Here is a 13,189-nt window from a genome sequence, read left to right as displayed (position 1 = left end):
CACCATATTTGTGTCTTTGAGCAAATAATTAAGCCTCTTGCTTTTACTCTTAATGAGTAAGATTGGTGGCAACAATAACTCCTGGGTTTTTAAGAAATGAAATATAATGATACATTAAACCACTGAACCATAATGCCTGACAAGGGTAGCTGCCTGTTTATTAATAAATACTTAAATTTTAAAAGTATCAAATACATTGATACATTTCCTGGTATTTGTGATTGAGATTTTACTCTCTGAATAAGCTATCTTTGGGGGGGGGGGAATGAAAAAAATAAGTCATTTAGTGGCTAGATAGAAAATATAGTTTTTAGAACTAATGGAATTTGGTTCAGTGATAGCAAGAGGAAAAAAACTATGAAATATTGATGATTCCAAAGAGCAGATGGACTCATGGATTTCTCCTGTCAATGCAAGGTCTGCATCTGATACCAGCATCCTTAGGATTTTGATGTGTGTGGCATTTAAACGCAGAAAGTATGTGTGGGAAAGCCTTTAAAATATAAACATGCAGACCATCATGAGAAGTTCCTCAAGATAAAAGACAGTATGTGTTAGAGAGTAATTACATAAACAGGTTTGTAAATTGTTGGGGATGTTGGCAAGCAATTCTAATCTTCAGAGCAAAGTTCACTATACTGAACTTGTGTCTCTTGAGGTTATCATCTGCTCTGCACGACATATAACTATTAGGTGTAGCATATACTGTAATCCCCACAAACTCTTATAAATGTACATTCTAGCTAGCCTATCAACACTATTCTTCATTAGTGAAACCTTATTCAGATTAATCATTATATCTAATTAATTACTATACTTCATCTGTTCTGTGGTTTGTTGTCCTAAGATAAACTCACAAATAGTTGATTCTGTCCATCTTCCTCTACTCTGACCTATAATTAATTTGGTAGCTTTATGTGAGGATGTTTGTCAAAGGCCAGGATGGCAGATGTCCAATACAATAATTTAGATACTCTAAGGGAGTCTGAATTTAGAACTGGAAGAGAAAGATTCCATTAGTAGAAATTTGCTGTAGCAGTTCCTCACTAGTCAGATTGCCAATCACATCTCATTAGTTTTTTTCTAATTAAACTTATGTATAATTACACAATACATAGGTATAGATCATGTTTTTTTAAGTACTGAAACATTATATTTATTTCCAAGCACCTGAACACATTAAATTATTGAATTTAAGAAACATAAAGCTCTATAGCTGTAATAATTGAAGCTTGCCAACATGAATCCATTTTTCAAAGAATAAAAATAACTATCAAGGAATATTATTATTCCTTAAATATTTTTCCTTTATCAATCAGATCTTAATTCTGAACCAAACACCAAACAAAACAAATAGGCTGAAGAAATAAATGACTATCTTTTGTCTAGTTTTCTTCATTCTCTCTCTGGCTATCCTTAAGAGCAAAAAGTACAAAGAAAGACAAAATTAAATACGAATGGGTAGTGAAGGGTGTGATCAAAGTTTCAAGTCTATAGTCACAACATCTATTTCTACGGTATCCATTCAGGGTGATCCCTTCAGTGGGTGTATGTTCTAACTTGACAATGGTTCATACAATTAATTTTCATCATTGGAAACCCTGCCATAAGACGAAACTGAGTGCCCTTCAGACAAATGTCAATATTCACTTATTTGCATTGGGAACACTATCAAAGGCAGAAAGAAAAGACCTTTAAATATTTCTGAGTTTAACATTTTAAAAGTACGTTTGGCAGAGCCTTTGAACTCATTGATACTGAGAATTTTATAGAGAACTGATGAGATCTTGAGTAGACAGACTGCACTTTGTATTACACTTACTTTAAGAATACGATAACATTATCGTATTCTTATGTTGGAACTCATAATACTCATGTTTTGGTATCCTAAGTATAATTCTATGTGTAGATGATGCACGCCCAACATTTTCTGTTTTGTAAAAGCATTTTAACAATGATAATGTTAAAATAATTAATAGAGAATATAAAAAAAAAAATACCTCAAAAAAAAAAAAAAAAAAAAGAATACGATAACAATTTTCTAAATGAATAGAGTGACACATAATTTGATGAATAAGGTGGACTTAAAGGGAGTCTTAGCAGTGAGGCAAGCAAGTAACTTTGCTACAGAAATCTCTAAAACAAACAAACAGTCATTAAGGAGACCTCCAAACACATTAGGGAAGGTATTCTCCATAGGCAAGAGGAAGTATAACTTGCAACTTGATTTTTTTTTAAGGAAATGTTTGGGGTCTGAAAAGATAGCTCAGTCCAGAAAGTGCTTAACATAAGAGCACAAAAACCTGAACTTTAACTTCTAAACTCACGTAGGAGAATCTAGGCATGGTGATCTTCATGTGTAATCCTAGTGGAGGGAAAGCAGAGACAGGTGGCCAGCTAGGGTTCATTGGCAAGCTAGCCTGGCCTACTTGGTGAATTCCAGGCTAGGAAGAGACTCTGCCTAAAACAGAAGATTAAAACTAAAACTGAAATTTGAGGTAGACAGTCCTGAGAGATGACACCCAAGGTTGTCCTCAGGTCTTTATTTGTTCCCACATATGTAGTCTTGTACACACAACACCACACACACACACACACACACACACACACACACACACACACACACACACATACGTTTAGAAGTGAATGTGTTTGAAGTGGAACTGTGATCTCTATGAACTATGTATCACTTCATATAATCTAAAAAAAAATCACTTTAATTGAACCTAATATTACTTAATCAAACTAGAGATACAGACGTACTTTACTTTCTAGTCAAGTTATGATACCCTAAAGTGGGCATGAACTTTTTTTTAATGAGATGAAATTGGAATGTTTTCATAATGAATTTGTCCCATCTGCTTGCTTTAAGACCATTGATGATGAGATTCTTCCTATTTCTTTATTGAGATGAGTCATGTAGCCTAGATTGACCTCAAATTCCTATACAGTTGACTAGCTTTGCATTAAGATCTTTGCCCCTCCAACACTCAAATAGTGTAATTACAAGCAGGTGCCCTAAGATGGGTTTTTCTATTTTTTATATATGGTCATTGGACATGTAAATCTCTAATTTTTAATTAGACTTAGATTTCTAGAAGTGCTGTGATTCTAATACAAATATTTTCTACACACCTGACATCCAGTTCCACTATTAAACTTTGTTTTCCTATTGTTTATTTGTTAGAACTCATGAATCAATGGCTATAAACACCACTAACTAAGTTAATACTAAGTTAATCCATAATTTTCAGTTTGTAACATCCCTCCTATTTTCTGTCCGAGAACTGCACTCAGGGTACATCTCATCTAGCAATCATGCCACATTAGTTGAGTGTTACAGCTTCTCAGAACATTCTTATTTTTCATAGTCTCAATGGTTCTGAGGAACATTAGTCAGATATTTTATAAAATATCATCAGCTGGAACTTCTTTTTAATTGTTTTTATCAGAATTAATGCATATGTTTAAGGGGAAGTGAGGGAAGCTCTGGGTAGGAGGTGTTTCCAGGAAAGAATACTCTCTCATTTTTCATGTCATGATCTGCCTGAGTGGTGAGTTTGGTGTAGAAAACCTCATAGTACAGTTAATGCTCACAGTAGTGTAACAGGGTAGATGTCATCAGTCTGATAAATTAAGGATGCATAACTGCCCATTTCTTAGCCTCTCCTTTGTCAGGACCATATTTCTTTAGTCAGTATTTCCTAAATATCTATTTATTACACTTGTGAAATGAGAAAGATGCATATGAAGAAGCACAGCTGCCAGCAAAGATTAATTATCCAATATGATAAACTAATAGTAAAATTTTAAAATCCATTGGATCTTATATTCTGATGATTACTTCCTTTCCATTTTTCAATCGGGTATTATGTGTATTGTTAACTAAAAAGTATGCAAGTTTGTAGAATAATATGGTAAATATTGAATCTTAACTGTTGAAGGGTTTTTTCTCTTTTCTTTTCTTTCTTTCTTTTTTTTTTTTTTTTTTTTGGTTTTTTGAGACAAGGTTTCTCTGTGTAGTTTTAGTGCCTGTCCTGGATCTCGCTCTGTAGACCAGGTTGGCCTCAAACTCATAAAGATCTCTCTGGCTCTGCCTCCTGAGTGCTGGGATTAAAGATGTGCACTACCACCACCCAGCCAAGTTGTAGGGTTTAAAAGAGACAAGAAAAACTGTGCTGTTTTTCAGTTCTGGCTCTGATTTTTTAGGGCAGAGGAACCCTTGCAAAATACATTAACTTAAGCATATGCATTTTCTCATTTTTAAGCATTGTCATTAATTTTTACTTCATACAGTTTAAGTGGAGTACGCATATAAATATATAGAATGGCATATGGTAAAGGATTATGCATCAAAGGCAACATCATATGCCACAGCAGGAATTACTAATTATTATAAATGTTCTCTTTGATCAGGCAGTATTTCTCTAAATCATATACTAGTGGTACTTTATCCAACATCTTCACTCAGAGGGTTAAAAAGGAAGAGCAATAAGAAAAGTGTGATTGATTTTTCCACTTTGCTTATCATTCTATAAGAAAGATGAACTTTATATCTATTGTCTTAGACATGTATGAATAACCTTTGCATAGAAGCTTACAGTGAACACAATTACCCTCTTCTTATATTTGTAAAAATGTATCCTCCATCGGCATAAGTACATAGGGTCATGGACTAAGCTAAAATATATTTAAATCATGGGAATGCTTTAGAATCTTAAGTAAACAGGGATGAGAGGTGATAAGCCTTCCAGTCAAAAATCCAAAGAAAAATTTCACCCTTTACAATATTAACCCAGGAGATTTTCAAAGTAATTATAGTTATACAGTATGCTCTAAAACAAAGCTTATGGAGTTATGATTTAATAAGCACTTTCGTATTTTCTATGGCTTTGATGGTGAGTAGCATCGTGTGCCCCCTGTGCTTGCATGAGGTCTGATGAATTTTAACCTTTTTTTAAGCAATAGATTTGTACACATCTTATAGTAGTAAATGATCAAAGAGGTTATCATCCACATTTATTGTGTGATTTTATTATGTACCTAGTGTCTCCTTATATTTGTTTTACTATTTCTAGGCTGCATGTTTTACCTGAAAGATGGTATAAATTATCAGAGAACTCCAGAAATTTCAAGTAAATAGAACCAGCAGCTTGATATTCAAGGGTCAGCTATATTTAGGTGGGGAGACTTTGGGTTTTTTAACATGGTTCTCATGTGTCCAGAATATACTTCATTTCCCATCCAGGTGGATGTGAACATGCACCAATCACTAAGAGGAGAGTTTCTTTCTTTGGTTTTCTCTTTCCTTTTGGGCCTTACTATTGTAGCATGGTGAAAATGCTTTGACTGGAAGGAAAATAGTTCTCTTTTGAAGGATCTGATGACAACATGTACAATAATACATTTTAAACTGAGAAAGTGTCTAAGATGAGTTTCTTGTCCTTGTGCAGACTCTTGGCGATCCTCTTCTGAAGGAATACAGGAAGAGGAAATATGAAGAAATGAAATGTGCAGTGTTGGAGAACTTGATTATGGAGGGTCCTGGGTGTGTCACCCCATGATTTACAAACTTTCTTCTGTTTTCACTGATTAATACATATGACTGACTTTTGTTTGATATTTTTAATAAATTATTGAAGAAATCACAACAAGTACATCAGACCATCAGACAGAAAGCACTAGCTTTCCTTAAGGAACATTCTCCAAATGTTCTTCTTGTCACTTTCTAAGTTTATGTCAGCTGTCAGAAAATTCCAGCAATGAAGTTATTATTTCTCTGATCAACTTACTTCTTTATACCTTAATCACTGTAGAACACTAGAAGAATGAGCCATTTTAAGCATCTCAAGCTGTAGAATTTTCCAAATGGATCAATGATATTTTTTTTTCAAAATTTACTTAAAATTCAGACTTACGAGGCAAACTGTATTTAGACGGTGTCATTATATCTACTCCCTACCCGTGTGTGGTTGTGTGTGTGTGTGTGTGTCTGTTCTTTTGTTAAAATTTACTGAGTGTACATTGTGGGCTATAATAATGAGGTTGAAAATATATTTTCATTTGAACATGAAATTTCCACAGCTAAGTGTGATCTTGTACCATTTTTACGCACATCACAGCCTGTGTTCTAATTTTAACTTGGGATTCTGATGTGTATATTCATATATAGCAATTCTTAAACCAACCTGTAACTGTAAGCCTATAGGGAATGACTGTGTTTGAACATCTGGACACAACACATGTTTGGAGTTGGAACTGAAACATCGTTCACAGGACCTGGGTTTTTAAAAAGGAAGATATTGCAATGGTAACCTATTGCTGTCAGATGATGAAGAATGCATTCTGAACATATGATTAGGGATTTATTGTTGCAAACAAGGTCATAAAATGGTATTCTAAGCCAAAGCAACTTACTAAGACGTCTGCCATACGACCTTCCCTCATTTAACAAGAATATTTTGATTATCTGAGCAAATTAATGATAAATTGAATTACATGAGAACCTACTTTTATGTCACATTAAGGAAAATGTCAATGGTGATTTACATTCCAATGAAGTAAGCAATGTTTTGGATAATATCAATCTTCCAACAGACCAAGTCAAGTTGTACTTAGTTCTGTAAACACATATGAAGAATTATGTGCTCTGAATGTAGGCACTAATGTAATCTTTTAATCATGACTAGGAATTGACCTTCACTCTATAATTGCCTAATGTTTAGTATGTTTTCTTATAATACTTAAAAGAGAGTATTGATCCCATCTTGTAGAAACTGAATTAACCTCTTTATCCGAACCCTATGGTTTGTATTTAAAATGTATGTATCTGCCAGCAGACACTAATTAATTGGTATCTGTTACCTTCTAAGCAGGACTTTAAAGCATTTACTATTTGCCTGTGCAGATTAAAGAAAAACACAGAGAGCTAATTTAAACAGAACTTTGCTGAAATGTCAGGAGCCCTTTAATCTAAGACAGAAAGTTCACATTAGGGAAGACTCTTTAATCTCCACCTTTTTATACACTACAAAACAAACAATCTAACCTTTCTACATGTATGCATAATTAAGTACCATGTTAGCTATATTGTGATTAGGTAACATCATAACTAATGTGCACACTGATAAGCTTTCAGCAGTTTGCATGGATACCAGGAAGGTAAATGAATGGGTATTGTTTTCAAATGAGGATTGTTGCAATTTTTGACTTCACACATTTGTGTATGAATTATGGTCTGTAACCCCTATGTTCCATCTCTTGAAGTTTAGGTTAAGCTTGTAACAGGTAGTGAATAAAGCATCTTTTTAGGAAAATGATCCTTGGTACAAACTTCAATGTACTTAATTAAAATAACTCTTTCAAATCTATTTTGATTATCTTTTTAGAAAAGATATATTTAAAGATAAGAATACATTTTATAACTTTTCTTTTAATTTAATTACCTGATTTTTCTGCATCAGCACTCCCTGAAGCAGGTTGCACCTGTTACTGTATTTATAGTGATAGTTATATGTGCATATAGAAATAATATTATTTGGTAAAAAGAGCAGAGTCTGGATACTTTCCCAATCAAAGCATTTGACTATTTCAGTATCACATATAATGACCTTAAAATGCTGAGTGTAGATAATTTCAAAATAAAGACTTTGCCATATAATTCCCTCGCTTATTCAGACTTTTGTGTTTTGCTTTCAGTAGCTAAAAACAGTACACTTAATTCAGTCCAAACAATTCTTCTTATAACCACACTTGACTCATCCCTACAGGCAGTGTAAGGAGTTGTCACTTTCCAGGTAGTTCCCTCATGAGAAGCATTCCTTTCTGAGGTCCATAATTATTCTTTTGAGCTTGTTGCTTTTGAATTGCTGACTTGGAATGACGTCTACTCATGCCTCATTATCATTGTCATGGGATTATGGATTTTAATTTTTACTTTCAGAGAGTAATTTCAGAATAACTGTCCATGATTCCAGTAAGACTCATGTGTTTTTTCAAGAACTAACAAAATAAAATTGCTATAGTTTTACAAATCAAGAAACATTCCAGTATAGTATTATCACATTAATAAAAAAGAATCTATTTCAACAAGTCATTTCTAATCAGTCAAGTATATTCATGCTTAGGGTAAAGTTGAAATTCCTCTCAAACAACAAAGACATGGAGTCTTTAACTTGTAACTACTGACATTTAACTTTTAACTACTGCCATTGTTTAAGCCAACTTAATAAATTTCTGCCTCAATAATATTTTTTGAGTAGTACTACTGAAATACAGCATTGACAAAAAGAGTGCAATCATAGATGTAGGATCTAACTTGACCACTTTGAAGATTCAGACAAGTATCCAATTGGTGATGTATTAGATGGCATTGGAGCCAAATTTTTCCAAAGAATTTTGAAACTGGTAAGAATGAGGACATGTTCCAGCACAATGGACTTTACTGACTAGGACTGTGAATAGAAAAGTGATTGCATTCCTTTGCATTTCTTTTCTTCTAAGTGAAATATTTGGGGACTTCAAGTTCCTGAAAATGACATTAATTATGCATTAATTGTATCCTGGGCATTTTAAAAGATTTTACAAAATTAGAAAAACTCAACAGTTTGGAAATTTAAAAGAAAATTAGCATGATAATGCACATTTACACCAAAAAGTCCTTCATACTACGTTGATGTTTGGAAACAGAAAGTTGATGCATTTGTAACCTATCAGAGGAAAATACAACTATACTGTATAACTTTAAACTAATGTTGAAAGTTTCCAAGAAAAACACATGCCAGTTTGTTGATCATATTTATTTTTTAAAAAGTAAAACTCACATAACTCATGTGAATCAAATAAGTACTAACATTAATAAACTCTCAAAAACATAATATATAAATGTGGTTTCTAATAAGAGAACTTCTGAAACTTTTTCAGGCAATATATAAATTTGGTAACTGCATTTTAAAATTTTGTAAATTAGTAAAAAGGTCATTTATTTTTTTAACTGATATTTGGCCAGGGGTATTTCATTCATGCCTGAGAAATGTAACTCTTCACACCTGTTTCCTGCTAGTCACCAAAGACAGAATACAGAGTTGCCTGCATGTTTACTGAGGATATTCTGCCTTTTACAGTCTGAAAACTTCTCTGCACCTTCTTGTCATTCATTTTCTTCATCCCAATGATTTTACACATTGACATATTTCCCATCAACTTTCTCTTGATTTTTTTAATGCACTCTAGGCAAGACTCTCAGACGAATTCTTTACATTCATACCAGCTACCCAACAGTACTACAAAAGTCATTGCAATAATAATTCTTCCCTCCTTTAATTTTCACATCCTTAGTCAATTGAGTATTTTACATACACTCCCTGTGGACTTAAACCTTTTGTAAGTGAAATTGGAAAATGAAATAAGTCATGCACAGGAACAAGATTCACAAGTCTTCTGATGAATTATGCATTTTTTGCATGCAAATGCTCCTATTTTCACAATACTCTACTGTACTCTGCCAGGATGTGTTTTAATCTTATGCTACATATTTTATTGTATGCCAAAGTTAAAGCCATTAACTGTCACTATAATGATTCCAGATTAGGAGCATATGAATATTTCACAGGGGAGAGTTTGGTTAGGAACAACATTTATACAAAGTAGTTATGACAGAAAAACATTAAACATATAAAATTATAAGAGGTATATTATATGTATTTGCATACAAATACATTCATATGAGAAAGGGTCAAGGAAAATTGGCTTTAATTTACACACTTTTTAACCTTTGATCATATAAAGTAATATAATTATAATTCCAAGTTATTGGGGCCCTGAAGGGAACAACAGATTTCAATTCAAGCTACAAGTGATTAGCATTACAGAACACTCTTATCTAAACTGAGCAGACTAAAATTTCACAAACCTGTTGACAATGTTACTGCTATATTTTCTATAGACCTGTAACACATTCTTAATATGTTTCTGTGATTACAGTTTTCCCAGCAATATCAGCAATACCGACTGACCTTGCTTAAGAGATTACTTTATTTCAAAAAAAATAATAATAATGACAGGTGAAAATGGATACAGTTACAAAACCAGAAGTCTTTTTATTTAAAAAGTGAGACTCAGTGATATCATGCAGCATATGAAACACAACACCTTGCATTTTCTTTTAGCCTCAGACATTCACTTGTGTGTGCTACCTGTTAATTGTGTATGCATGAACTCTTGATAACACCTCTTCAGCAAAAACTGTGAAGATGTTTCCGGATGAGAAATTACCTCTACATCATAATGATTTGATCAAACTCTACAACTTAGGTGTTTTACCATTGGTTCCTGCAAATTTCAAAAGTTAGAGGAGATGATCCCATTACTTATTAAACACATGCACAGTACACTGTTGTAGCCAGGAAAAGACTGTGGCTTATACAAATGATAGTGGACAATGCAGTCTATGTAGAAATACTAGACATTGTGATTTGCATGGCACATCACAGCATGAGTTTAGAGTCCCAGCTGCGGACCTGAAACTCCCAGAAATGCAATCATGTAGATTTATATTAAGAGAAATTTAAGTTTTCTTCCCTCATTTAATGACAGTTTGTCTTGTGAATTGTTTGTGTGGAGAGAGATTAATATGAAGGGGGAGCAGTTCCACAGAAACCAGGCATTAAGAAGGACTCACCGTTTAAAGTGTGTCAAAGTGTAATGATGTCACGAATATAGAAATCTTAACTGCATCTTACCTGTGGTAGCAGTGCCTTGGGAAGTGTTGAGTGCCAAGAAGATGCAAGTCTCTAAATGAGAGAACAAGGGGTGTTTGCGCTCTCAGTGTTAGCAGAGCTAGAGTGTTCTGTGCATAAATAGATTGCCTCTTCAAAGTCCTCCTGACCACCGCGGTCACACGCACTAGTTACAATCTGTGCCCGAAACCCTGCTGCTGCGGCTTCTGCAGCCTTCCGCCTTTGCACCGAGACCTAATATATGAGTGTGCCGGAGAGCATCCTCCCCCTCCCTCCCTCCTCTTTTACTCTCTCTCTCTCTCTCTCTCTCTCTCTCTCTCTCTCTCTCTCTCTCTCTCTCTCTCTCTCTCTCTCTCTCTCTCAAGAGTTATCATTCGGGTTTCTTCATCAGGCAGTCTGTCAAAGAGGACAGGCTGGCAGGCAACTGTGCAGTTTCCCCCCTGCTGAGGCACATGAATGTTGTGAATAAAGACAAAGCCCCAAACCATCGCAGCGCATTACTCGCTGGAAAAGCACCGCAGTGATACACTGTTCTGCAACCCAGCAGGCGGGAGCCAGCTAGTGAGAGGCGGGAGAGGGCAAGGTGGATAGCAATCTTCCTGCTCTTCCTCATAGGAGTGTGCATCATAAAGTTTGGGCTCCTCTAGGGGACCGTGGGACGATGTTTTCCGTGGGTGGAAGTTCTTTTCATTAACTGTGCGGACACCTTCATCAAAAGTATTTTAGTTTTCTAGTAACCTTCAACTTAGAGAATCTACCAAGTCTCCTCTAATAGTCAAAAGAAACTGGATTTTTTTTTTAACTTTAGAAAATAAAGATCAGCTATCTTAGGCCCAAATAAACGTGTCCGTGGTAGTGGAAGATGGATTTCCATAGTCTGAGTATTCTCAAGGGACTGCCTGAAGAGAGTATCGGGCGGGGGCGGGGGGAGGGGGGAGGAGTTGTCTGTGGAGATGCAAACAAACAAAAAAGCATCACTATCTCATAGGTCCTCAAAATAGAAACTGAGATAAACTGAAGTGAAATTGATGAATGGGTCTGAAAAAGCATCAACGCAAAAGCACGGACAGAAGGAATAAATGGTTCCGCTGACTTCCCATAGCTCTCCTTCGAGTTTGGTGACTAAGAGTGACCTTAGGCGTCCAACTCATGTTTCCTTGTGTCTTCTGCAGGTGCTGAGATATAAATACACATAGGCTAATGTGTATTCCGGATTTAGGAAAGATTTAGCAGATACCCTGCAGGAAAATTAATGGGTTTTTTCTTTCTTTTTTTCTTTTTTTGGTTTGGTTTTGTTTTTAAAAATTACACAAAGTTATCAAATTGATGATATAGAGATTTGGAGCACATACCTCTCTTAGTCACATTTGGAGCGATACTTTAGAAACTACAACAGTATATCTTAGACATTAGTTTCTGAAAATAAATTTACCCTAATCTAGGGTTAGACATATCTCTGAATCCTCAACACTAGAAATAAGTGGTTGCTAGAATAAAATATAAAGTCCCCATCGCTCATGAAAATGGTGAATGGAGCTAAATAAGCCAGAGCAGATGAAAGCGAGGACCAAGGATGAGAATGACTGTTCTTTTCATCATTCTCAATGTGGTCCCTGGTGGTTCTTCAAGCTACAGTCACCAAAACCATATCCAAAATCAAGAGAGAAGGAACAGTGAGACTATGCTCTCTGTGAAAAGTTACACCTTGGAAATGGAGCCTGGCATTGCCTTCCACAAAAATCGACTCTACTAAAAAAGTTTGCTGAAAAATGACCATGTAGATGGATAAATTATGTAGGACTCTAAGGAAGAGCAAAGCAGTGGAAAAGGGAAAACAATAATGCTTTACCATCATAAGCATTGCAACCATCACTCCAATTCTATTCCATCAATTAATTTCAATGTAATTTACTGAATCAATCCCATCTTTACTAGGAGACCTTGCTTATTCTAAGTCACTCATGGTACATATTTTATGTTTGCAAGTAACTGATTAAGAACAGAAGGCCACAGATGTTACTTGGTAGAAGTTATTACCCTCAAACCTGGCCCAGTTGAACTGAAAGGAAAGGTAATTAATTATTCAATACGAAGAATTGATTTACAGCCCAATTTTATTTTATTTTATTTATTTATTTTTTTTTTTTTTTGGTTTTTCGAGACAGGGTTTCTCTGTGTAGCTTTGCGCCTTTCCTGGGACTCGCTTTGGAGACCAGGCTGGCCTCGAACTCACAGAGATCCGCCTGGCTCTGCCTCCCGAGTGATTTACAGCCCAATTTTAAAACAAAGATAAAGATTTAGAGGAAAGGGAACTGGGGAAATGGTTCGGTGGGTGAAAGTGATTGCCATTCAAGTGTGAGTGTAGTTAGCATTTTCTTTGGGCCACCAACCAGCTCCCAAATATCAACATGGAGACTTGTTATCAATTATGAATGCTCAGACTTAGCTTAGGC

At 35.0% G+C, this 13,189-nt stretch overlaps 1 long non-coding RNA gene across 1 annotated transcript in view; it reads right to left on the bottom strand.

Annotated features, from left to right (window-relative positions):
- The window catches only part of LOC128122809 (uncharacterized), a 176,838-nt gene extending 165,873 nt beyond the window's left edge, over positions 1-10,965 (bottom strand). Inside the window, exon 1 of the long non-coding RNA XR_008222499.1 lies at positions 10,740-10,965. This is a non-coding gene — a long non-coding RNA (uncharacterized LOC128122809). The remainder of the gene's footprint in view (positions 1-10,739) is intronic.
- Between the last annotated feature and the right edge of the window lie 2,224 nt (positions 10,966-13,189).

Source organism: Peromyscus californicus, unplaced genomic scaffold (genome assembly GCF_007827085.1).
Source record: "Peromyscus californicus insignis strain IS unplaced genomic scaffold, ASM782708v3 Scaffold_3__1_contigs__length_106647218, whole genome shotgun sequence".
Taxonomy (NCBI): domain Eukaryota; kingdom Metazoa; phylum Chordata; class Mammalia; order Rodentia; family Cricetidae; genus Peromyscus; species Peromyscus californicus.
This window is presented reverse-complemented; position numbering and strand designations above follow the sequence as displayed.